Below are 26182 nucleotides of genomic sequence, written 5' to 3'. Positions count from 1 at the left end.
TGCGGGGGGCAGGGGGAGTGCGGAGAATTTCTCCGCGAAACTTGTTCGGGGGGCCAAACACGTTGGCGCTCGGCCCCCCGAAGTTTCGGGGAGAAATTCTCCGCCATCCCTAGTGGCAACAATAAACGAACCGCAGACAGTAAGTAATGGCACAGCATCACTTTCCACGTACGTCCACGTAGGTAGCATTGGGCCACCACAGTCCAAGTTGAAACTGCAGCCACGTTCGAGTCGGTGTATGGATATCAGTGGTAAATTTGTGTTCTGGTCCCCAGGCAGCACATCCCCTCAGGTTGGGTCCACAGACATATATCACTCATTCCCTGGTCTCAAGGAATACCATGATTCCCTTCCAATACCATGGAAAAGGCACAGTTGAATTAGCCTCCTACAGTGGCCATGAGGACTTCTTTTTGAAAACCAAAAGGGAAGGGGGGGTGCTGGTGATGTCAACCACCAGCAGGCGACCTTTGTGGGGGCTCCTTCCTCTGGCCGAAGCTAAAGGTGATGATTGAACAGCATGGACAGGAAGGGACAATTGTGGGGGCCCCAGTCATCACACATGTGGCACAGAGAGTTGAAAATCTCTTCTACGGTGCCCCAACACGTCAAAGTACATTCATCCCTTTGCTCACCTGTGTCTTCTAGCTCATCACGAGTGCTCCCTGTTGTCCTCCAACTGCTGGTGCACGCCTCCCCCCCCCCCGAAGTACCAGTGCGGACATTAATCTTGTTACTGTTCCAACCAGTCCCAGAAAAGCCATCTTAAGTGTCTGTTGGGCGGAATCTGTCCCTACATTGAAAATGCTGGCGCGGTAGCACTGTTGTCCCTGGGGAAATGTGGGGGGGATGGTGACACAAGAGCAAGGCTCAAACGGACTGGGAAGTCCGTGGGAAAACAAACCATTTCAGTATAGACTTAGAGAGAGACGTCAAACCGTTAAGCTCAACCCCGTATAAGCGGAGGGCGATGGGGGAACCCACCAACTTTTCGGTTGGGAACTAGTCAAGTGAGAAGAGGAACGCAGAGTGGCCACCTCACTCAATCCTCCAAATCAAACATTGGTGGTCTGAACTACAAGGTTGCGTTCCATAACTCACTGCTCCCTTCAGGCACGGCCATGTCCTGTTCTTGGAAGGCCCCTTCTCCTTTCTGGTCCAGGCTGTCATTTCCTGTGAAATGGGAGATTCGTGTTAGCTCCTGTGCTCTTTGTCATGTAGGCAGGGAATGACACAGGCACACATCAATGCAGGTGCAGTGTTGCTCCCCACCGCCACTAAATCCATGGCTAAAGCGCACCCCGGCAGTACTGGGAAATAACAGGGTGGGTCTGGGTTAGGGTAGGAGACCACATAGTCTATGAGTAGAGATGGAGCTGTTCTATGCGTATGGCTATTCCCGGACCCCACAGACCACTGTATGTAGTGATGCGTGACATGGACTTTACACGCAGTGTTCATCGCTGGAAATACAAACCCGGTCCCTAATACCCACCTACGTTATGCTCCTCTCCAGGAACGTTGCCCTGCTCCTCTATCAATGGCTCTGTGGGCTCCCATGCACTCGCTTTGAGCGGGCCATGATCTATGGCATTGGAGTGTGATTGTCTGGGTGGAAACTGAGCCAATGAAACCCCAGAGCAGTTCTGATTCTGAGGAGGATCAGCAATCCATGGGAGAGGAGCCAGCTCATCCCTCACAGGCACAGCAGATTCCTCCTGCTGGCATTCCTGAGAGAGATAGTGACCCTGACAGTGAGAGAGTGTGGGAGGGGGGCTTGCTAGATGTTCAACGCAGACGCAGGGAGCAACGAGCGATGGAGGGTGCGGAAAGGAGGCGTAGCCCCCGTTTGGCGCGCAAGCAACGGCCACCTCCCGTGGACCCAAGGGAAAGAGGGAGGATCTCTCCCTAGCCCATAAGTTCAGGGTCTTCAAGTGATTCTCCTTCAAACGGGGACCAACTGCCTAACCTGGAGCATAGGCTACTCTGCTGTTCATTGCTTAGTCGCTGGTGATTAGCATCTGAAAGAGTCATTAAGTTGTAAAAGGATTAAAGCTTTGAAAATAATCCTTTCGTCTGTGTCTTGAGTTGGCTATTGGAGTGTACTGAAAGAGGTCGCTAGGGTGCACCTGACAGTGATGCACCCCAAGTAATCTGCAAATTTCCTGATATGCACTTTGGACGAATGGTGGCATCACCCCAAAGAACGCCATGGAGCTGAGCATAATACAGACAGGTTGCCGCGTTGTTCCCTGACCTGGAGTTGTGGTTCACGACTCTGCGGTATTCCTGCCTCATCGATTTGGTCTTGGATCTGCACTCTATGGCATTGCACCTGTGCCCTTGTGCATTCATCTCTCTAGAGATCTCCTCAAAGAAGTCCAGGTTCCTGTGACTGGAATGCAGCTGTTCTTGGATTTTCTGCTCCCCACAAATCTCAAGCAAGTCCTCTATCTCGCTGTGCCTCCAAGACACCCCTCTTCTATTACTGGTTGATGCCATCTTGGATTAGCAGTATCGAGAGAAACCGACTCCACTGGCCAATGCAGCTCACGTTTCCTCCACCGAACCGAGTGGGGCATTTAATGGGAGTGATGAAATTCCCCTTAGAGGGTACTGCATACTGCATGAAGTGTACTCCATGCTTGTGCCCACCTTTCACTCTGAGCCACAGTAGGCTCTCAAGGTGGCGTGCTGAACCCAACTTTGAATGTGGCATGTGCAGAGTGGATCACACAACACAAACCCAGCGCTGCTTGGTGGTGTGGGTAGAGGCAGGTAAGTAGGGATGTCAGAGAATTCCGCCACAGATCTTGGTGAGGCCAAATGCCGGTGCATTTGGCCCCCCGAAATCCATGGCAGAACAAAGCCACCCCCCCCACCCCACGAAAGGCATGCGAAACGGAGCACCGACCTGCTGCCGTTCGTGCTGCTTTGCGAATGCAGCCGCCATTCACTTCTTCATTATAGCCGTGATAGGCTACGTAAATACTTACGTAGCCTAAATACTTATGTAGCCTATCATGGCTAATGCAGGGATGCCATTTGCGTCCCTGCAGAGGCCGTGATAGGCTACCTAAGTATTTACATAGCCTATCACGGCAAAAAAAAGGGAACGCAAATGGCGGCGGCTACAGTGGCTACCATTTGCGTTCCCTTTTTTTTGCCGTAATAGGCTACGCAAATATTTATGTAGCCTATCATGGCAAAATACAGGGACACAAATGGCAGCGGCTACGGCGGCCGCCATTTGTGTCCCTGTGTAGGTTGCCCAGCGGCCGGATGTCTGGCTGCGGGCAGCCCCGGCTGGCGGATCTGTGGAGTTGCCGCGAAGCACAGCCAGCCAGGGAGAATTTCAGGGGGAGGGACGGAGCGCCTCCCCCCCACCGCAAATGTCATTCTTCGAAAAGGTAATTGACTTTCATGCATCCCTAGGTAAAAGTTCGACACTCACCTTGATAGCTGGACTACAGAAAACTCACACCACCAGCAGTGTGTCCTGATGTAGTCTGTGTTGTTTGAATCTGGAAAAGCCATTAGGTGTAGAAGCATTAGAACGCAAGTCCCACCTGTTCACTTCCACTCTTTTTCCAACCCTGGACATGCCCTAACAGGCAGGGCAATACACAACCCTTGATCCTGGATCCTGAGCCTGAGCCTGCTTCTGCCCCCGCCCACAGGTACTTAAGGCGGGGCTGCCAGAGGCAGCGCCTCGGCATCGCGCCAAGTGCGACACTAAGTGCGCACTTAGCAAGATCTACCCACCTGCCTCTCCAGAGACACCAGCAGCCACAACACCAGCAGCAAATAGCAGCAGCAGCAGAGGGCAGCAGCTTTAAAGACCAGGGGAAGGGGCAAACGTGGACTATCTGCTCCTTCTTAGCTGCTGTTCTCTTTTATCTCTTTTATATGCTTTTAAACTGTTGTATATTTTATATCTTAATATTTTAATATGTGCCTGGGAGGACTATTGGACAACTCAGGGGGTGGGGGAGGTGCCACCATAACTGTGGTCACGGGCAGGGGGAGGTATGGCGTTGGGGGATTAACAGGCCAGCTGAGGAGAAGAGGGGCTAGACACCTTACAGCTGTCCCCTCTTCTGGTTCTTCCCCCAACCTGATGGTTCCTGGCAGCCTTACCAGTCTGCCCTCGGGTCTGGTGGTGCTGCTGCTGAATGCCAGGTCGGCCCAAAATAAGACCTCCCTCATCCATGATTTGATTGTGGATGAGGGGGCTGACCTGGCATGTATTACTGAGACCTGGGTGGGGGAACTGGGAGGGGTCACTCTCTCCCAGCTGTGCCCTCCTGGGTACTCGGTGCAGCATCAACACCGACTTGAGGGTCGGGGAGGGGGGGTTGCCGTGGTCTATAGGAATTCAATCTCCCTCTCCAGGCTTCCTGCTCATTCGAGTGCAGATCTTGAGTGTCTGTACCTTGTGTTGGGTACCCGGGACAGATTAGGGATTCTGTTGGTGTACCGCCCACCCCGCTGCCCATCAGACTCCCTGCCTGAGCTGACGGAGGTGGTCTCGGACTTGGTGTTGAGGACCCCCAGGATGATAGTCCTGGGGGATCTCAACTTCCATGCCGAGGCCGCTGTATCCGGGGCGGCTCAGGACTTCATGGCCGCCATGACAACCATGGGGCTGTCCCAACATGTCATTGGCCCAACGCATATAAAAGGACACACGCTTGATCTGGTTTTCTCGACTGGGCAGGAGGATGGTGATCTGAAAGTAGAGGAATTAACATCTGTCCCTTTGTCATGGTCAGATCACTTCCTGCTGAGGTTTAGACTTCTGGCGGCCTTTCCCCTCTGCAAGGGTGGGGGACCTATTAAAATGGTCCGCCCCCGGAGATTAATGGATTCCGTTGGATTCCAGAGGGCTCTGGGGGATTTTCCTGCTGGTATGGCTGGTGCTCCTGTTGAAGCCCAGGTCGCTCTGTGGAATGCAGAGATGACTCGGGCGGTTGACACGATCGCACCCAAGCGCCCTCTCCCTCTGAGCAGAGCCCGGCCAGCTCCTTGGTATACACCTGAGCTGAGGGCAATGAAGCAAGAGGGGAGATGGCTAGAACGCAGGTGGAGGAAAACTTGTGCTGAGTCTGACCGAACACAGGTAAGAGCCCACTATCGAGCCTACTCTGTGGCGGTGAGGGTGGCAAAGAGGCAGTTCTTTTCCACCAGCATTGCATCTTCTCAGTGTCGCCCGGCGGAGCTTTTCCGAGTGGTTCGCGGCCTGTTACATTCTGGGCCAGGGAGAGAGACGGTGGAACCCTCGGTAGCACGCTGTGACAGGTTTGCGCGGCACTTTGAGGATAAAGTCGCTTAGATTCGTCATGAATTGGACACCACGATTAATGCAGTTCCATTGGTAGAGGCGTTCAGAGCACCGTCTGGTCCAGTTTTATTGGATGAGTTTCAGTTACTGAGGCCTGAGGATGCGGACAAGGTGCTTGGCCAAGTCCGATCGACCACTTGTGTGCTTGACCCTTGCCCTTCATGGCTTATTAAATCAAACAAGGAGGGGTTGTCTGGCTGGGTCCAGGAGGTTGTAAATTCCTCCTTGAGAGAGGGAGTGGTGCCTGCCGCTTTAAAAGAGGCAGTAATTAGACCACTCCTGAAAAAGCCTAACCTGGACCCAGAGGATGTTAACAATTATAGGCCAGTGGCCAACATCCCCTTCCTGGGCAAGGTGCTTGAGCGGGTGGTTGTAGGACAGCTCCAGGCACTCTTGAATGAAACGGATTATCTAGATCCATTTCAATCGGGCTTCAGGCCTGGTTTTGGAACGGAAACTGCCTTGGTCGCCCTGTGGGATGACCTCTGCCGGGAGAGGGACAGGGGGAGTGCGACCCTGTTGATTCTCCTGGACCCCTCAGCGGCTTTCGATACCATCGACCATGGTATCCTTCTGGATAGGTTGTCTGGGTTGGGAGTTGGAGGCACTGCACTACAGTGGTTCCACTCCTACTTGGATGGCCGATTCCAGAAGGTGGTGCTGGGGGATTATTGCTCTGTGCCATGGCAATTGTGCCATGGGGTTCCACAGGGCTCTATTCTATCCCCCATGCTGTTTAACATCTACATGAAACCGCTGGGGGAGGTTATCCGGAGGTGTGGGCTGAGGTGCCATCAATATGCGGATGACACCCAGCTCTACCTCTCTTTCTCATCAAAACCAGGTGAGGCAGTGGCTGTTCTGAACCAGTGCCTCGGCACGGTAATGGACTGGATGAGGGCCAATAAACTGAAACTCAATCCAGACAAGACGGAGGTACTGTTAGTGGGTGGTTCGTCTGCCCGGCTAGGTGATAATCAACCTGTTCTGGAGGGGGTTGCACTCCCCCTAAAGGATCAGGTTCGTAGTTTGGGGGTGCTCTTGGTTCCAGAACTGTCACTTGAGGCACAGGTGAACTCAGTGGCACGGAGCACTTTTTATCAGCTTAGGCTGGTATACCAACTACGCCCTTATCTGGACAGAGATAGCCTAGCTACAGTTATCCATGCTCTGATAACTTCTTCAGTCTGGATTACTGCAATGCGTTATACGTGGGGCTGCCTTTGAAAACGGTCCGGAAACTTCAGCTGGTCCAAAATAGGGCAGCAAGATTGTTAACAGGGACTGGCCTGCGAGCTCATATTACGCCAGTACTTTTCCAGCTGCACTGGCTGCCGGTCCATTTCCGGGCCCGATTCAAAGTGCTGGTGTTAACATTCAAAGCCCTTAACGGCTTGGGGCCAGGTTACCTGAAGGATCGCCTCCTCCCATATCTGCCTGCCCGGACCTTAAGATCATCAGCAGCAGCCGTTCTCCGTGAGCCCCTGCCAAAGGAAGTGAGGCGGGTGGCTACTAGGAGGAGGGCTTTTTCTGTTGTGGCACCCCGGCTCTGGAATGAGCTCCCTAGTGAGGTTCGCCTGGCGCCTACATTGTACTCCTTTCGGCGCCAGGGGAAGACCTTTTTATTTTCCCAGGCATTTTAGCTTTCTAAATTTTTATCTTTGCTGTTTTAAATCTGTATTTTAAACTCCTGTACTGCTGCTAGGTTTTATTGTGGTTGTATTGTTATATTGTGGTTTTAATGTTCTATATATTTTAAATTGTTTTATTGTGTGTTGTTTGGTTTTAGTTTTTGTGAACCACCCAGAGAGCTTCGGCTATTGGGCGGTATAGAAATAAATAAATAAATAAATAAATAAACCCACACCACGAAGTGACCATCACTGCGGGGGGACACAATTCAGAGGGAAGACTAGCAATGCGGAAACCTCCAGGGGAGACTGCCAGCCACCACTGTTTTTAGGTCCATGCAACCCAGCAACGTCACCCTTGGGGAAGACCAAGGATATGAGAAAAGTTATGGCATGGCACCTCACAACAAGCACACCCTCCGCGGAGCAGGGAATCACATTGCACTAGATTGGGAAAACACCTTATAAGACCCATATGCTCTCTCCACAGCACACCAAAGCACTCTCGTAGAAAGGGACGGCACCTACAACGAAGAGAGCGATGAAGCTCTTTCAGCAAAAAGTGTTTGTGTTCCCTGCTGTGGCCCAAGCCTCCCCTATCCTCGCAATTCCCCGGCAGTGGGGAAGAAGGCCATGCAAGGAAGAGAGTTTGCAAATAAAGGGAGGGCCTAGTGGAGGGCAAGCAGTGTTAACGATGAGAACCCCAACACTGGAAACAGGCATACAAAACACTACTATTACGCACACTCTGAAAGTAGGAAGTTGTGGGGAAAAACTTACTGTTCGATAAGGTGGGACGGTGCAGCTTCAGCGACAGCTGATAAAGTGTGATTCTTCGAAGATTCGAAGATAATTTCCAATTTTTTTTTTTAAGGTAAGGGATACAGGGAGGCCAAACGTTTTGTGCTAAAACGCCAAATGCTGAGGAAGCGACGCTACCGGAAGCCGGAAGACGACATGGGGCCACTGAGAGCCGTGATTGGACAGGAGGCAAATACAAACACAGCCGTATATAGGCAGGTGTGGGAGGGGAGTTGCACACCCATATACAGTAACGACAGTAGAAAGGCAGAGCACATGAATGAAATCTGCCTGGAAATCACAGCATATCAGCGTAATGAAAGCAGTAGCAGAACAGTGGGAAATTGCGGTTCCCAACACAAAACAGAGAGAGCGTAACATGAAAGAAGAAAAACAAAGCCTCATTGGAACCATAAAAAAACCTAAGTCTAGATCGGCCTGAAGACTGAAAGGAGGTTTGGGGGGGTGTCAGGAGGGGCATTTTGTGCCCCTGAAAAGCCCCTTTTTGCCCAAAAATAATTCACAGCTGAAAAGTCAACACAGGCCTATTAAAATGTAATTTCCCCTTAAGATTTAGAGAGCTTTAGCAACGGATTGGTTTACAACACTGGTAAATAATCACAACAGTCCTTTGTTGTTCAGAATATGTTTCCCCCTGCTATAATATGCTGTATGAGAGCTTCACACCTGGGACCAATTCTGGTCTATGCATTATTGGAAGATGCATGGGTTTGTGCTTAGAAAAGCTCTCTGGAAAGGACTGTCATGAAAGGAGGGGTTTGTATATAATGGAACAATATTCGACATATCTCACGGTCTGAATTGCTTGGGGGATCGATTGTTATGTTACGCCTCTGGGAACCCTTCTACTCAAACGTAGGTCAGGTACCAGGAGTGTTAGCTGAGAAGTTACTTATTTATTGGGATCAGCTGTTCCCAGCTTCAGGAAGCTCAGGACTGGGCAGCCTGCTTTGTGACCAAAGCTCTAAATGCGTAACAAAAGCTGCCTATTAAGTTTTTTAAAAAAGGAATTGAAATGAGGGTGTTTGAATTATTGGGCCCCAAAGACTGCAATGTATGCTTTATAGCATGTTCTCTCTCATGCACTTAGTTTTCCTTTACATTTTTACACATGCACTGAATAAACACTATAGATGTATGGAATGTTTGGATAAATTATTTCCTTTTCTGAAGTGGCCAGAAGAAAGCCAACAAAACAAAACAAAACAAGAAAGCCATTATTTTCCCCCCTATTTGGATGGTAGCCCAATCAGCCATGACTGGAGTCAAACAGCAGACCTCCAGGAGTTGTGTTGGACCTTTGCGCTCTTGAAAAAACAAACATTGCCTTCTTGGACTCAAGTAATCTTATAGTCTCTATCCCTTGTTCCATTCCTGCAATTTATGCAGTTGGTCACTGAGTGCTCCTGTCCCCATTTAAATTTCCTCTTCATATTATCACCCTCTGGCCTGGTCTACACATGCAGCTGAATAAGATGGCAGAACAGACCTACACCCTACAAGTGGGAAATCACTTTTATATCCCTCTGTGTGTTTTGAAGACCTTGCTAAGCTAGAAAACTAGCTCAGCAGGGCGCAGAATGACCCTGAAGCCTTCTTCTCAACATACTTGTTTTTGTTTTAACATCAGGGAGCATTAAAAATGGCATCCCCCGCCTAAAACATGAAGTAATGCATCCTACTTTACCTCTCCAAGAACCTACCATGTCTAATTCTGTTGCATGTATAAACCAGTTTTTCATAAAGACCAAGTTGTTCATGAATGGTGCATCTCACAGTATGTCCCTGCCTCCTTTTACTATGACACTGCAAGAATTGTTTGTGGTTTTCCTGACCGGCCAGTATACCTATTGCTACTCTCACTACTAGGGATGTACGAAAATCACTTACCTTTTCACAGCTTTGATTTGCAGTGGGGGGGAGGCGCTGCATCCCTCCCTCCGGAATCCTCTCTGGACTGGCTCTGCTCCACAGCAGCTCTGCAGAGCTGCCGACCAGGGCCATCCACAGCTGGAGTTCCTGCCATGGCCAGATGCTGCAGACGCAAATGGTGGCCGCTGTAGCGGCCGCCATTTGCATCCTGCCAGGCTGCCGTAATAGGCTACCTAAGTATTTACGTAGCCTATCACAGCAAAGAGCAGGGGCACAAATGGGGGTTTGCGCCACTGCTCTTTCCGTGATAGGCTACGTAACTACTTAGGTAGCATATCACGGCAGCCTGGCAGTATGCAAATGGCGGCCGCTTCGGCGGCCGCCATTTCAGGCCGCAGCAGCCAGCCAAGAGACCAGCTGCTGCCACCGCCACCGGAGCCGCCGCCGGAGCCACCGCCACTGGAACATCCGCCCCAGGTAAGCTTCGTCCCGCGGTGGATTCCGGGGGGGGGAGGCCATTCCGCCATGGGTTTCGGGGGGCCAAAAGTGAGGCATTCAGCCTCACTGAAATCCATGGCGGAATTCTCCACCATCCCTACTCACTACACCTCATGCCTTACCACCTGACCTTGGCTTGTCCCTCTGATCAGATTTATGCATCAATTTCATTCCATTGATTCTATTTCTGTTCTATCCCATGGCCAAAATTTGACAGCAAGTCAAACAGCCAACAAACCCAGTGAATAAGAATGGTTAAAACCAGTTCTGATTTTCCAGGAACTAAAATGCTGCCTTCACACACACACCCTTCTTTTTTGCCTTCAGCCCTGCCCACCACTAGAATCACCCCCTCCCAAATAGAATTCAGCCCATGGGCTGAAAGAAATTCAACACACTTGCTCTATAAGGAAGGCAATCCCTATTTATGTATTTTATTGCTGTAAGCCACCTTGGGAGGGCTTCTGCCCTGAAAGGTGGCCAAGAAATGTTTTAAATAAATAAATAAAATACATCCACAGCAGAGTTGCCACCACAGGGAAGGATTTTCTCCAGGCCACCATTCTTTTCTTGCTGTCCAGAGGAAGTATTCCCCCCATTTACCATAGAGATCAAAGAAGCTAGAACCTTCTATGAGAGGTTTTTTTTTTAAGTACCTGGGTCTCATGCCAGTAGTGAAAGGGGATACCCTGCATCAAACTCTAAACCACACCCCTTTTTCAAAAGTGACAAGTGCCCCACCCCTTTGGAGACTGGAAACCACACCCTAGCCAGACGTCCCACCTCCGGAAGTCCTGCCTGAAAGGAGTTATCAGCTGGTCAGGTCATATGGCCTTCAGGGTCACCTGACAGGGGTCATGAACTCATCATGCCACCGTGGACCAATCAGATGAGTTTTAGAGCCCTAACAGGTACAGGTGCAGAAATGGCCCAAAGGGCCATTTCCAAACCCACCCCAGATTGGCCCAAAGGGATCATGTGACTCCTCTACAAACTTATCATGCCACCGTGGACCAATAGGAAGAGGTTTTAGAGCCCTAAAAGGCACGGGTGCAGAAAGGACCCATAGGGCCATTTCCAAACCCTCCTGGATTGGCCCAGCAGGGCCCACGTGGTCCTGTAAGGTCACACCCCACCCCACTGACCAATAGGGACAGTTTTACCCTCAGAAAAACAATCTTTCCTACCAACTAATCAAAAGCAGGGACCGTCAGATTCAACTGAGGCAGCCTGTTTTTTCTTTTTTTTGTCCAGACATGTTTTCTGCATAGAGAACATGGAGACGCCAGGCACCCTTGAATATTGAATCCCAGAAATGCTGTAAGTGGAGTAATGTCTACATACTTTTAAAAAGAACTAGAAAGGGAGAGCCTGCTATAGCTCCTGCAAATGTAAGAAGAAAAGATGCAGCTGTGCAGAGAACATACCTGTAGACATTTTTTACAGAATTCCTGGAAAATTTGAGGAGGCTGTAAGCAGCCTGTTAAAACAATGAAGGCCATCTGCAATAAGCAGTTCAATAAAACTTTAAGGAAGAAAGGAACTTTACATCTATATAGATGTACTGCCACAAAAGCTATAATTGCAATTTTCACAGAGCTACTAGCGGGCAAGCCTTAAGGAGACACAAAAAGAGGTTTCCCAGTCAAAAAACATTTTATATTAAGTTGTCTAACAGCGCCTTGCCCTTTTTTCTTTCTTTCTGCAGAACACTTGGTTTTATGTTCAAAACTAACTACAAGCTTACCTGCAATCTGCCCCATCACCTGGACATATTTAGAAAGCTGTTAAGGTTTCCCCCCCCAAACCATACTTACCCCATAAGGTGACTTTTGAGATGAAGAAGACACAGATCAACAAGAGACTACACAGAACTGTCAGGATCCAACTATTGCCCCTCACACTTTTGTTAGAGAGTTTTATGTTAGTCTTGCTTAGCAGCACCTCTTCCTTCCTTCCTTCCTTCCTTCCTTTCAGCAGAGCACTTGTTTTTATATTTAAAACCTACTATAAGCTTACCTGCAATCTGGGCCTTCACCCTAGACATATTTAAAATGGTGCTAGGGTTTCCCAAAAGCTATGCTCACCCCTGTAAAGTGTCTTTGTATCATTAATTCCCATTTTGAGATGTAGAAGCCACCCCCGCAGATCCTTGGGGTTATATTATTCAAAGTGTAGCAGCCTTTTATTTTCCCCACTGCAGAAAGAAGTAAGCATTTTATAAAAAGCAAAAAAAAAAAAAAAAAGGTTGCAATATTTCAGATCTGAAGCAAAAGGATCCTTTCACAATAACTCTGTAAGGAAGACAAAATTAAGCATTTTGTAAAATCCATAAAAATAAAACTCACAGGGGTTACAACAGCCCCTCAAGGTAGACATGCTTTAAACACAGCTAAGATTTTGTAAAATAAAAAAAAAAAATCTGAGGGGGCAGAATCAAGAGGTGCTGTTTAGCAAGAGTTGGGGTAGCGAGACTAAAATGGAAATAAATTTTCATTTTAAATGTGCTTTGCCTGTTTTGCTTATAAACTAGCTGTTAGCAGTATGGTAAACTTAGTAATCCAAGCATCCGATCCTAGAGATTGTGGAGTTCCTGAATTCCCAAGAGACAGAAGATTTTGCAATAGTTGTTATGTACAGAGGAAACAAAAGTGACATTTTAATTAATAAAAATAGATAGCTTGCAGCCCATCTATTTATATGTAGGGGAAAACTGTACTGTGTAGAGCAATGCAACTGGTGCTTGGAGACTTGGATTAGCAAAGCAGGGTTGGGTGGGGTTTGCAGGCTTTTATATATAAGTAAAATAGAAAAGGTCCTGCTACATTCAGTAAACAAAGGTAGCTCCAGTAGCCAGGCCTTAAGCCTATCAACTGTATCCATGGGTGCCTGGGAGGTAGATATGGTGGTAAAGTTGAAAGTAAGCATTTTTGTAAGAATCACAAGGGTTGCAACAACTCTGTAAGGTAGACAAAATTAAAGGTTGCCAAGTAAAACCTAATGCAAACATCCTGTGCTGTAATCCAATCATCACACACTGTCTATTCCAAAAAAATGCTTTTTTTTAAAGGATCATTTCAAAAGAATAATTAAACATAGAAATCACAGGGGTTGCAAGTAAAACCTTCAAGGGTCTTTAAAAAGTAAATAATCCTTTAAGCGCCACTTCAATTTTGTGAAAATCCTACATAGGGAGCCAAAAAACAGGGGCTGCCCTTTAGAAAAGAGTAGGGGTCGATGGTCTAGACTTCTAAATGGAAATACATTCTCACATTTGCTGTTAGCAGCTTGGTAAAATGTATTAATCTAAGCATCTGATCTTGGAGAACGTGAGGTTCCCTAATTCTTGGGAGACAGAAGATTTTGCAATAGCAGCCTTTTAAGCTGCTACATACATAGGAGACAAAAGTGAAATTGTAATTAAGAAATTAGACTGTTTGCATCCCATCTATTTATATGTAGGGGGAAATGGTACTGCTAGTTGTAGGAGTACCTTGTAAAGTAGGCCTGCAGTCTCCATCGGTACTTAAAGTGGGGCACCTTCTGTTTTTAACTCTAGAAGTAACCCCACAGATCACCAGGGTTATATTATTCAAAGTGTAGCAGCCATTTATTTTCCCCACTGAGAAAAGTAAGCATTTTGTAAAAAGCAGAAAAACCAAGGTTACAATGTTTCAGTTCTGAAGCAAAAGGAACCTTTTACAACAACTCTGTAAGAATGGCAAAATTATACATTTTGTACAAATCAGAAAATAAATGTTGTGAGGGTTACACCAGCCCCTCAAGGTAGACATGTTTTTAAACACCACTAAGATTTTGTAAAAATCCTTTGTCTGTTTTTCTTTGTAAGCCAGCTGTTAGCAAATTGGTAAAAGTATTGATCTAAACTCCTATTATTGGAGAGTGTGGGATTCCCTAATTCTAGGGATGGACGAAAGGGACTTACCTTGTCCCGCAGCTTGCTTCGCGGTGGGGGGGAGGCGCTTCGCTTCTCCCCCCGAAGTTCAGGCCGGGGGCGGAGGCGCCCCACCTCGCCCGGCCGAAATTCAGGCAGGAGGGAGGTGCCCCACCTCGCCCGGCCGAAATTCAGGCGGGGGGAGGTGCCCCACCTCGCCCGGACGAAATTCAGGCCAGGGAGAAGCGCCCCATCTCCCCGGCCGTGAAAGAAAAAGTGAAGAAAAAAAAAACTGTGATAGGCTACGTAACGATTTACGTAGCCTATCACGGCTAGATTTCCAAAGTCAGCCGTGATAGGCTATGTAAATCGTCATGTAGCCTATCACGGCTGACTTTGAAAAAAAAAAGCGCGTACGCAAATGGCGGCGCCCATGGGGCGCCGCCATTTGCGTTCCTTAGTTTGGCACGTCTAGTCTATGTAAAGATTTATGTAGACTATGGCGAAAATAAGGAAACGCTATTTGCGTTGGCCTTATTTTCGCCGTAGTCTACGTAAATCTTTACGTAGACTAGATGTGCCAAAATAAGGAACGCAAATGGCGGCGCCCATGGGGCACCGCCATTTGCATATGCGTTGTTGTTTTTTTCCAAAGTCACCCGTGATAGGCTACGTGACGAAATCGTCACATAGCCTATCATGGGTGTGTTTTGTTTTTTTTTACTTTTGTATTTTGTAATGGTGGTGATGGCAGCCGGTCAAGAGACCGGCCGCCGCCCTCGCCGAAATGCTGCCGAAACGCTGCCGGGACCTGCCGCCAGGAGGGACATTCGCCGAAGGTAAGTCCCATCCCGGGGGGGGGGCAGGGGGCCAGCGGAGAATTTCCCCAACACTTTCGGGGGGGCGAATGTGTCGGCACTCGGCCTCCCGAAGATTCGGGGAGAAATTCTCTGCCATCCCTACCTAATTCCTGAGAGACAGAAAATTTTGCAGTAACAGCCTTTAAGTTGCTATGTACAGAAGTAACCATTACAGATATATGAAGAAAGTGCTTGTAGCCCCCAGCCCCTGGTACATTTATATGTAGGGGAAATATATTGTTGTAGCCCTTAACAAGAGTTTTGTAAAAGTACACTTGTAGTTTCCGGTGGTACTTAAAATAGGGTTCTTAACAGTTTTTAACTGTAGAAGCCACCCCATAGATCATCAAAGTTATATTATTGAAAGTATAGCAGATTTTATTTTCCATGAGGAAAAGTAAGCATTTTGTAAAAAAGTATAGAACAAGGATTGCAAGGGTCAGCAACGTTTCAGGTCTGAAGCAAAAGACGTCCTTTACAGCAAACCTGTAAGGTAAACATACAATTCATTTATCTTGTAAAACACAAAGAACATAGAACTGAGAGTATGCATAAAGCTAGTTTTGGGCCCCTGAAAACCATGTGCTTGGAAATGGCCGAGGAAGAGGAAGGTGTGGCAGTAATTAAGCTCTTGCGTAATTGCGCCTAAGTCTTATTTTGATCAGGATAGCAAGCTGACTCTGTGCATCACCTCTTTATTATAGTTCCTTTCTTTCTGATTAGCTCAGGACTTCCCAAAACCACCCTCTGTCCCCGAAACTCAAATCTGCTGGAAGCACAGCATCCCACATGCAACAATCTTTGACTGTGTCCCAGCCAAAGACCAATAGATCAAGGGAAATAGCATTGTTTTAAATACTTGTTTTACAACATCCTCCACCAAAGATGTAACTTTTGTAGTTGTTTGCTTGTAAGACTAGATTCAGACTGCTTCAGCCATTGACCTTCAGAAAATATAGTTCAGGTAGTTTGGGGTGGGGGGGAAGCACCACTAAGCTGATATCCACAAACAGGGGGGAGGGAGGGCATTTAGCAAGTGTTGGGATAGGGACACTATACTTTAAAATGGAAATAAATTCTCATTTTTAAATGCGGTTTGCCCACTTTACCTTGTAAACTAGCTGTTAGCAGCTTGGTAAATTTATTAATCCAAACACATATTCTTCGAGTGTGGAATTCCCATATTTCTGAGACAAAGAAAATTTCACAGTAACAGCCTTTAAGTTGTAGCACAGAGAAGGAACCATTCAAGATACATGTAGCTTGCAGCCCCTCTTGCACATTTGGATGTAAAATTCCTTTCTTAAACTTTTATTAAACCGCTTTTTATGTATTATTACAGACCCCAAATGAAATACAGACCCCGAAAATACCGAGGGGGTCACATGCCTCACAGAGCTTGGCTTTTTAACCTTCAGCATGCAGTATGCACTCTGTTTTGAGGGTTCTAGGTGCTATTTATGAGGGGGTCTCATATGCCTCACCATCTGGGGCAAGCATAAGCAAAGTTTCCTTTTGCTTCAGAACCGAAACGTTCCAGGGCAGGACTTCTGGAGGTGGGACTTCCAGTAGGGTGAGACTTCCGGTCTCCAAAGGGGGTAGGGCACCTGTTACTTTTGAAAATGGGGCGTGGTTTAGAGTAGGCAGAGCTGGTGTCAAGGGTAGGCATGGCTGGGCACCTGCCGAGGGCCCGCACCCCAGCAGGGGCCCACTGACAAGATCCCCCTGGGGCTGCTCCTCCCCTTCACCATTGCAAACGGTTTGTTAACCTGCCTCTAGGTCTGGCCCAGACAACAGCTGTAGTGAAGAGGAGGAGGGGGAGCAGATGCCATTGCCTACTTCCTTGTTGGCTGTCTGGCTGTCATGCAAGCAAGTGGTAACAATGAGGAGAAAGAGGGTGAGGAGCAGCTGGTGACAATGGCAGTGAAAAGGCAGGTTTCCTGAGGGAGGGCATCTTGCCATGGCCCCTTAAAACCTCAGGCTGGTAGTGCTAGGGATGTCAGAGAATTCCGCCACGGATCTCGGTGAGGCCGAATGCCAGTGTAGTCGGCCTCCCGAAATCCGTGGCAGAACGAAGCCCCCCTGTCCCCCCACCCCACAAAATGGGCCCGGAACGGAGCACCTACCTGCTGCCCTCTGCGCTAACTTGCAAATGGCAGCCGTGTCTGCGGCCGCCATTCACTTCTTCCATGTAGCCGTGATAGGCTACATAAATACTTACGTAGCGTATCACGGCTAACGCAGGGACGCCATTTGCATCCCTGCAGAAGCTGTGATAGGCTACGTAAGTATTTACGTAGCCTATCACGGCTTAACTAAGGGAACGCAAATGGCGGTGGCTACGGCGGCTGCCATTTGCGTTCCTTTTTTTTTTTTTTTGCTGTAATAGGCTACGTAAATATTTATGTAGGCTAAAATGGCAAAAAAAAAAAAAAGGGAACGCAAATGGTGGTCACCATAGCATTTTTGCATTGAGGGGGGGTTTGCCGTGATAGGCTACGTAAATATTTACATAGCCTATCATGGCAAAATGTTGTTGTTGTTGTTCAGTCGTTCAGTCGTGTCCGACTCTTCGTGACCCCATGGACCATAGCTCAGCCTTCCTTATAGTCCAGCTCTCACAGCCATACATTACTACTGGGAAAACCATAGCTTTGATTAGATGGACCTTTGTCCATCTATCATGGCAAAATACAGGGACGCAAATGGCAGTGGCTACGGCAGCCACCATTTGCATCCCTGCAGGCTGCCTAGCGGCCGGATGTCCAGCTGCAGGAGGCCCCAGCCGGTGGCTCTGCGAAATATCCGCAGAGCAGAGCTGGCTGGAGAGAATTTTGGGGGGAGGGATGGAGCGCCTCCCCCCCACCGCGAATGTAACCCTTCAAAAAGGTAAGTGGCTTCCGTACATCCCTAGGTAATGCATGTAGCCATCATACAGCCCTTGCCATTCTCTTACATGTCTTGTCTCAGCCATGTAGGAGCTGGGCCTGCAACCCTAGTGCATGGCAGCCACATCCCCAATCAGTAACCATGATTTTCATCCACTTTAAATCGCAGCAGGGTTTACTACCACTCCCTGCTGTCGTACCTTCCATCCAGATCTCTCCTCAAGTATGTTTAAGAAGCATTAAAATTAAGCCACTAGAAATAACTAACAGCCCCAGAGGGTGCCATGGCTACTTGTTATTATAAAGATGCAGAGAAAACATTGCCTGATAGGATGCTGCCCTTCTGCCCTCACTTTATACTTAACGGACTTCTGAGCCATTTAAAAAGGTAAGAGGCTGTGCTGTTGCGTCCAATCACTCATTTTTGCCAAGCACTGAGCAATAAAACAATAAATGTCAGTAAAGATTTTACAGCCCTGGAATATATGGAATCACTAGGCTGGGACCTCTTACGTCCTTGGGACGCCAACATAAACTCTTCCATAATTGGGTACAATCCAGAGTATTTATTTGCTTGGCTGCTTCTCCATGGGCAGGTACAGCTGGCAGATGTAGACTGTAACCATGGCCAAAGGAACCTTGGGTATTCTAGACATTTGTCCAAATTGACTTTTTTAAAAACCCTTCAGGCAATTCTGGACTTAAAGAGCTTTGGCAGCAGACTCACACCAGCTCTGCATGAAACTCCTTCAGCACTGTTTTAAAGGTAGCCACGAATGCCATAAAAATAGGTTAGGTGGCATATTTTAGCAGATACAGATTTGCTGAATGTTTATGCAATACTAAGGCCCATGCAAAGGAGGGTAAAGCAGAGTGATCCATGACAGGCTTGGGGAAAGTTAACTTGTCTGTATCGCAGGGATGGCAAACATGCAGTACTCCAGATCATGGTGGACTGCAACTCCTACCTGCCCTTACCTGCTGGATGAATTGGGTTGCAGTCCAACAACCTCAGGAGGGCCACACGTGCCTCAACCCTGCTCTGTAGGGTAGGGCATCCTCACCAAGAGCTGATGCACAAGCTTGTGATTACTTCTGCTCTTATGTATTTATTTATTTCATTTCTATTCCGCCCAATAGCCGAAGCTCTCTGGGCAGTTCACAAAAATTAAAACCAAAGAGCACACAGTAAAACAAAATATAAAAGCATTAAAACCACAATATAACAATGCAACCAGAATAAAACCTAGCAGCAATGCAGAGATTTAAAATACAGATTTAAAACAGCAAAGCTAAAAGTCTAGAGAGCTAAAAAGCTAAAATGCCTGGGAAAATAAAAAGGTCTTCACCTGGCACTGGAAGGAGTACAGTGTAGGTGCCAGGGAGCTCATTCCACAGCTGGGGTGCCACAGCAGAAAAGGCCCTCCTCCTAGTAGCCGCCCGCCTCACTTCTTTTGGCAGGGGCTCATGGAGGAGGGCCGCTGAGGATTATCTTAAGGTCCTGGCAGGCACATATGGGAGGAGGCAATCCTTCAGATAACCACTGGTTCCACAACTTTGAATCTTTGTGAATCACCGCTTCACAACTTTGAATCTTCAAAGATCATGCCTGAATTAGAAAAAAAAACATCGCAGAGAAGCCCTGATTCTGCGAGGATAATGCCTTAATTAAAAAAACAAACAAACATCCAGAGCGGGGGATAGGAGGGGGTAAAACTTAGTCTCATTTGAAGGGATAGAACAACCCCCTGCTCAGTGCAGGAAGCCTGATTCCCAGGCAGTCGCCCATCCAACTACTGACCGGGGCCGACCCTGCTTAGCATCCGCGATCAGACAAGCGCATGCAGAAAAACAGCACAGCGCTCGAGTGCGAACCGAGCTTGCGCATTCGATGAAGCACTGCAACGGGGAAAATGGGTGAGTGAGAATAATCACGTTTTAATGCGAGAGCGTTTAATCCGACAGGACACCAGATTCGTTGCGATGGCGGGCGCAATGTAGATCGGCCCGTGGTCTAGCTCCTCTTATTGTGGCTTTTCCTTTTTCACAAGGGAACTGAAGCAGAACTCAAGCACGGTAATTTGATAGCTCATTATCGCTGATTTTTTAAAAAACTGAATAAAAGTAATTTAGTGCAGGAGATGCCCTGGAGATTAATGACATCATCAAAAGGGCCCACAAACTCCCATGAGTAACCAACCTCAATAGCAGGATAAAAGCTCCATGTGGAGAAGCCCCACGTTTTGCAGCAAAAGGCACATAACGAATGGATTGACTCAGCAAAATAGTCCTATCCATGCCTTCCCCCTCATGCAATTCCATTTGCAATGAAAAGTGAGGGAGGGGATACATTTTCTGCCCCGTTTGCCATGTCCCCATCACCCTCCATCCATTGGAAGAGGACATGACTGCAGTGTGTGTGTGGGGGGGATGCTGCACTCATGTCGGCTCCTTGCATGATTTAGAACCAAAGTGCATCCCCTAAGCGAGACTTCTGTCCTCAAGATGTGTCCCACTGACAGAACTGAAGTATGATTCAAATGCCAATATGGTTGGCTTATGTACATGGAAGTGGAGGGGTGGGGGTATCCTGTCCTTTGCCTCAATCAGCACAATGCCTTGGGTTAACCCCAGGAACTGTTGGAAAATCACAGATGGACACAATCATTCTGGAAATGTGTTATTTCTACAAAAGATGACCAAAGACAGAGCGTGACTAGATTCTACTAAGCCGCATTGAGAATGATTATACACGTTCTGGAATTTGCCATTAGATATGTACAAACCCATTTGAAGATGCCGTAAACCACACTGGATGTATGAGATGAGCATGTGGTATAATTTTTTTTTAAGGATAAATAAATAAATATCAGAAATGAAGAAAGACCAAGAAGAACTTTCATAATTAAACACATATTGATGCCTTTGTCTCCGGGAAAGCTAATCATGGCAGGATGCCACTTCAACATGTGGCAGCATTTGTTTATAACTGGGGCTGTTCACTGATTAAAGAGTGTAGGTTGATTAATCATTTGAGTTTCCACTGATTGATTAATGAATCAATTAAATTTAAATGAATTTGCATATTACCAAAGCCCCAATATACGTGCTTTATTGAAGGATGTGTAGAATATACTTTCATAAAGAAGTATGCCAACCAAGTGCCATATAGTGCTGTATGGCATGAAAGAAATGGTGCGTGCACATATTCTAGTTGGATGAGGAACTGTGTGTGTGCAAATGGAAAACGAATGGAAAACATGGCTGCCATTTTCCCCAGGAATACCTTGGGCATAGCATTGTCCCATTATACTCTGATGTCTTCTGTAGTCGCCTCCACTGGCAGCAGCATCATTTCTCCTAAAATGTCCTGGATATATAATTATTATGATAAATATTTCTACCCTGCCTTTCCATGAATCATGTCCAAGGCAGCATATCATGTCAGTCTAGGGCAGGGGAATGGGGAGAGATGAGAGAGATTGATTCATTCATAGTTGTCAGTGGGGAGCACCATTTTTGTGACGGTTGCCATTTTTGCTCCCAGAATAATTTGGGACAATGTTATACCCAGGATATTCTGGAGAAAAAGAGCAGCCAGCAGCAGCCAGCTGTTGCAGTCGAGCTAAAAACCATGGAGCTAAAAACTGGTTCCACCACGGAACTCTGGGATACAAACTAAAACCAAGGTGTTTTGAAGAGAGAGAATTTAAAAACAAGAAGGACCGCTGTTGCTGCTGCTGCCATAATAAGCCCCATCACTCCATAAAGTCTCCCCACTCCACATGCTTTGGGAGAAAAAAATTCTAAGCCACCCCCCAATTTCAAGCCAACAAAGTCTCATGTAAGAACTAGCCCTGCAATTCCCTTTGTTTTTAATTAGACTTAGCCATAGCTGGTTTTTCTTTGATGGTGTCTTATGTCAGTGTGGCGCAGGATTACTTGAATTGAAAGTTGCCATCCTTATAACTGCAGTGGGAAATCCACTGCTTTAGAAATGGATGTTCATCATAGTTCTCCATGACCTATGGATAGGGATGGTAGAGAATTCTGCCATGGATCTCAGTGAGGCCGAATGCCAGTGCATTCGGCCCCCCGAACTCCATGGCAGAATGGCCTGCCACCCCCCTGCCCCCCGTGGATCCCCCCTGGGATGAGACTTACCTGGGGCGGATCTTCTGGGCAGTGGCGGCTCCGGCAGCTGGTCTTCCGACCAGCTGCTGCCGCCGCCATTTGCACTCTTGTGTAAAAAAAAAAAAACATGACGTGATAGGTTACGTAAAGATTTACGTAGCCTATCATGACTGGGTTTAAAAAAAACCAAACCACGTACACAAATGGCGGCGGCTACGGCCTCCGCCATTTGTGTTCCTTCCTTTTGGCCGTCCTGATCTACATAAATATTTACATAGACTATGATGGCGAAAATAAAGGGGAATGCAAATAGCGTAGCGGGCACTATTTGCATCCCTTTTTGATTCGCCATTTTAGCCTATGTAAATATTTATGTAGGCTAAAACGGCGAATCAAAAAGGGACACAAATAGCACCCGCTACGCTAGTTGCATTCCCCTTTATTTTCGCCATCATAGTCTACGTAAATATTTATGTAGATCACGATGGCCAAAAGGAAGGAACACAAATGGCGGAGGCCGTAGCCGCCGCCATTTGCGTACGCGGGTTTGTTTGTTTTTCCCAGAGCCCTCCGCAGCCGGAAATCCAGCTGCGGATGGCTCTGGCCTGGCTGGGCCTGGCCGGCTGCTCCGTGGAGGTTCCGTGGAGCACAGCTGGCCATGGAGGATTCCAGGGGGGAAGAACAGATTGCCTCCCCCCGTCGAAAATTCCAGGGGGAGGGATGGAATGCCTCCCCCCCCCACCATCAACATAATCCGCGGAAAGGTAAGTGACTTTTGTACATCCCTACCTATGGAGATTCTGTGTTGTTTTACCTTCATGCATTTTGTCCAGTGCCAGACAATTGCCTAGACATCTCCACATCAAATAACTGGCGGAGGCCCAGCCAGTGAGACTGGATACATTATGCACCTTGCCAGGAAAATCGAACAGACTCCACAGAGAAGTGGGCAAGCAATATCTTTACTCCCATACCTACTCCCAGTTTGATAATACAGATTGTGGAAGGAAAGTGCTTGAGCTAAGACCAGCAAAACTCAAACTCACAAAAGTTCTCCAAATTCCATCTTGAAGCTCATTCCGACGCAACTTGAGAGCCAGTGTGGTGCAGTGGCTACAACACTGGACTGGGAGTCGGGAGATCAGGGTTCTACTCCCCACTCAGCCATGAAAGCTCACTGGGTGACTTTGGGCCAGTCACAGACTCTCAGACCAACCCACCTCACAGGGTTGTTGTTGTGAGGATAAAATGGAGGAGGATAAGGAGGATTATGTATGCCGCCTTGAGTTCCTTGGAGGAAAAAAGGCGGGATATAAATCATAGAATAGTCATAGAATAGTAGGGTTGGAAGGGGCCTACAAGGCCATCGAGTCCAACCCCCTGCTCAATGCAGGAATCCAAGTCAGAGCATCCCTGACAGACGGCTGTCCAGCCTCGTCTTAAATGCCTCCAGTGTGGGAGAGCCCACCACCTCCCTATGTCATTGGTTCCACTGTCCTATTGCTCTAACAGTCAGGAAGTTTTTCCTGATGTTCAGACAGAATCTGGCTTCCTGTCACTTGAGCCCATTATTCCGTGTCCTACACTCTGGGATGATCGAGAAGAGATTCTGGCCTTCCTCTCTGAGACAACCTTTCAAGTCCTTGAAGAGCGCTATCCTATCTCCCCTCAGTCTTCTCATCTCAAGGCCAAACATGCCCAGTTCTTTCAGTCTCTCTTCACAGGGCTTTGTTTCCAGTCCTCTGATCATCTTTGTTGCCCTCCTCTGAACCCTCTCCAGTTTGTCTGCATCCTTCTTAAAGTGTGGTGCCCAGAACTGGACGCAGTACTCACAATGAGGCCTAAACAGTGCTGAGTAGAGGGGAACTAGTACTTCCCGGGATTTGGAAGCTATGCTTCTATGAATGCAGCCCAAAAGAGCATTTGCCTTTTTTGCAGCCACATCACATTGTTGGCTCATATTCAGCTTGTGATCGACAACAATTCCAAGATCCTTCTTGCTTGTAGTGTTGTTGAGCCACATACCCCCCATCTTGTAACTGTGCATTTGGTTTCTTTTTCCTAGGTGCAGAATTTGGCATTTATCCCTATTAAATGTCATTCTGTTGTTTTCTGCCCAGCGCTCCAGTCTATCCAGATCACTTTGAATTTTGTTTCTGTCTTCCAAAGTATTAGCTATCCCTCCCAATTTTGTGTCATCTGCAAATCTGATCAGCATAGTCTGCACCTCCTCCTCCAAGTCATTAATACAAATGTTGAAGAGCACTGGGCCCAGGACTGAGGCCTGCGGTACCCCACTTGTTACCTCTCCCCAGTTTGAGAAGATCCCATTGATCAGCAATCTTTGAGTCCAATTCTGTAGCCAACTGTGGATCCACTGGATTGTTGTTTCATCTAACCCACTTTGAGCTAGTTTGCTCATCGGGATATCATGGGGCACTTTGTTGAAAGCTTTGCTGAAGTCGAGGTATATTATGTCCACAGCATTCCCACAGTCCACAAGAGAGGTTACTTGATCAAGAAAAGAGATCAGATTTGTCTGGCAGGATTTGTTCTTGACAAATCCATGTTGGCTTCAAGTAATCACTGCATTGTTTTCAAGGTGCTTGTAATAAATGTAATAAATAAATAAATAATAAACTCCATATCAGATTGCAAGCATTTTTTTCTTTTTGCATGAAAATCCATGTGTATTTTTGTGTATATTTTTTTCAAATATACGCATCAATTGTACACATCTTTGAAATGTCCGTATTCTTCTCCCATTGATTAAAGCAAATTTGTGTGCATTTTTCAAAAGTATGCATGCTAGGGGTGCACGAAAGCCACTTACCTGGTCTCGCAGCTTGCTTCGCGGTGGGGGGGAGGCGCTTCACTGCTCCCCCCGAATTTCAGGCTGGTGGGGGAGGCTTCCCGCCTCGCCCGGCCGAAATTCAGGCCGGGGAGGAGGCGCCTCGCCTCGCCCGGCCGCGAAATAAAAAGTTTATTTTTAATAAAAAAAGCTGTAAAAAAATTTTTTTTAAAAAAGCTGTAGTCTACGTAATCTTTACGTAGACTATAGCGACCAAATAAGGAACGTGAATGGTGGCTCCCTATGGGGGCCGCCATTATCCCTACGCACTTTTTTTTTTTTTTAAGTCACCCGTGATAGGCTACGTGACGATTTACGTAGCCTATCATGGCTGACTTTGCAAATCTAGCCATGATAGGCTACGTTAATCGTCACGTAGCCTATCACGGGGGCGTTTTTTTTTTTTTTTTACTTTTATTGGAATGGCGGCGGCGGCAGCCAGTCGAAAGACCGGCTGCCGCCTCTGCCCCTGTCGAAGACCTGCCGAACTGCCGCCGGGACCCACCGCCGGGAGGGACATTCGGGAAAGGTAAGTCCCATCCCGGGGGGGTGGAGAATTTCTCCCCGAAACTACTTCGGGGGGCCGAATACGTTGGCACTCAGCCCCCCAAAGTTTCGGGGAGAAATTCTCCCCCATCCCTAACATGCTGTCAAACACATTTTGGGGGGTCCGTGAATTGCAAGCTTGGACATATACAGACTTCAACCACAGATTACATCTGAGTCCATGTTCAGTCTGGAAGGGGCAAACTGGGTAAATCCTGATCAAAACAAACTGAAACAAATTTCTCGCATATCCCTAGCTTGAGCGCAAATCTTGGGCTTCACAGGTTACTGTAGACATGGTAGAACATGCAACATGACCTGCGCCAAGAATTCCAGATGAAACGGTGCACTTCTTCGGGCCAAACAGACATTACTTTAAATCCATATATAGCATCTACATCTTTTCTTTTCTTTTTTTCAAGAGTTGGTGCAGGGACTCTGGGCCAGAGTGAGAGGCAGGTGAACAAGCCAGTTGCAATGATGAAGAGGCGAGCAACCCTGGGAGGCCCCTGGTGGGTGTGGGCCCTCAGAAAGTGCCCGATCATAGTGCCCGACCTGTTTACTGCAACAACTAGGGTGGTTTTACCAGAGGCAGTTTGCCTTGCTGGGGAACATGGGCGGGAGGGTCTGTTGGACTCCTGTCCTACTTGTGGGTTCCCCGTTGACAGCTGGTTGGCCACTGTGGGAACAGAATGCTGGGCTAGATGGACCCTTGGCCTGATCCAGTGGGGCTCTGATGTTCTTATGTCCATTCCAACTGCAATAGTAGAGCAACAGCACAAAATACTTAGGCTTGTGTTCAAGGAGCACTGTGTTAGACTTAGGGATGAAAACTTGGGGG

General features: G+C 47.6%; 1 long non-coding RNA gene across 1 annotated transcript; it reads right to left on the bottom strand.

Moving 5' to 3' along the window:
* Window positions 1-770: 770 nt before the first annotated feature.
* On the bottom strand, window positions 771-12048 carry LOC146346670 (uncharacterized). The gene is made up of 3 exons (XR_014789821.1): window positions 11985-12048; window positions 3455-3524; window positions 771-1173 (listed from the first exon to the last, which is right to left on the bottom strand). It is a non-coding gene; the product is annotated as an uncharacterized LOC146346670 (long non-coding RNA).
* Window positions 12049-26182: the final 14134 nt, after the last annotated feature.

The sequence above is a fragment of the Heloderma suspectum genome, chromosome 4, assembly GCF_057233095.1.
Source record: "Heloderma suspectum isolate Gila_16-S chromosome 4, 16-S_ref, whole genome shotgun sequence".
Classification (NCBI taxonomy): domain Eukaryota; kingdom Metazoa; phylum Chordata; class Lepidosauria; order Squamata; family Helodermatidae; genus Heloderma; species Heloderma suspectum.
This window is presented reverse-complemented; position numbering and strand designations above follow the sequence as displayed.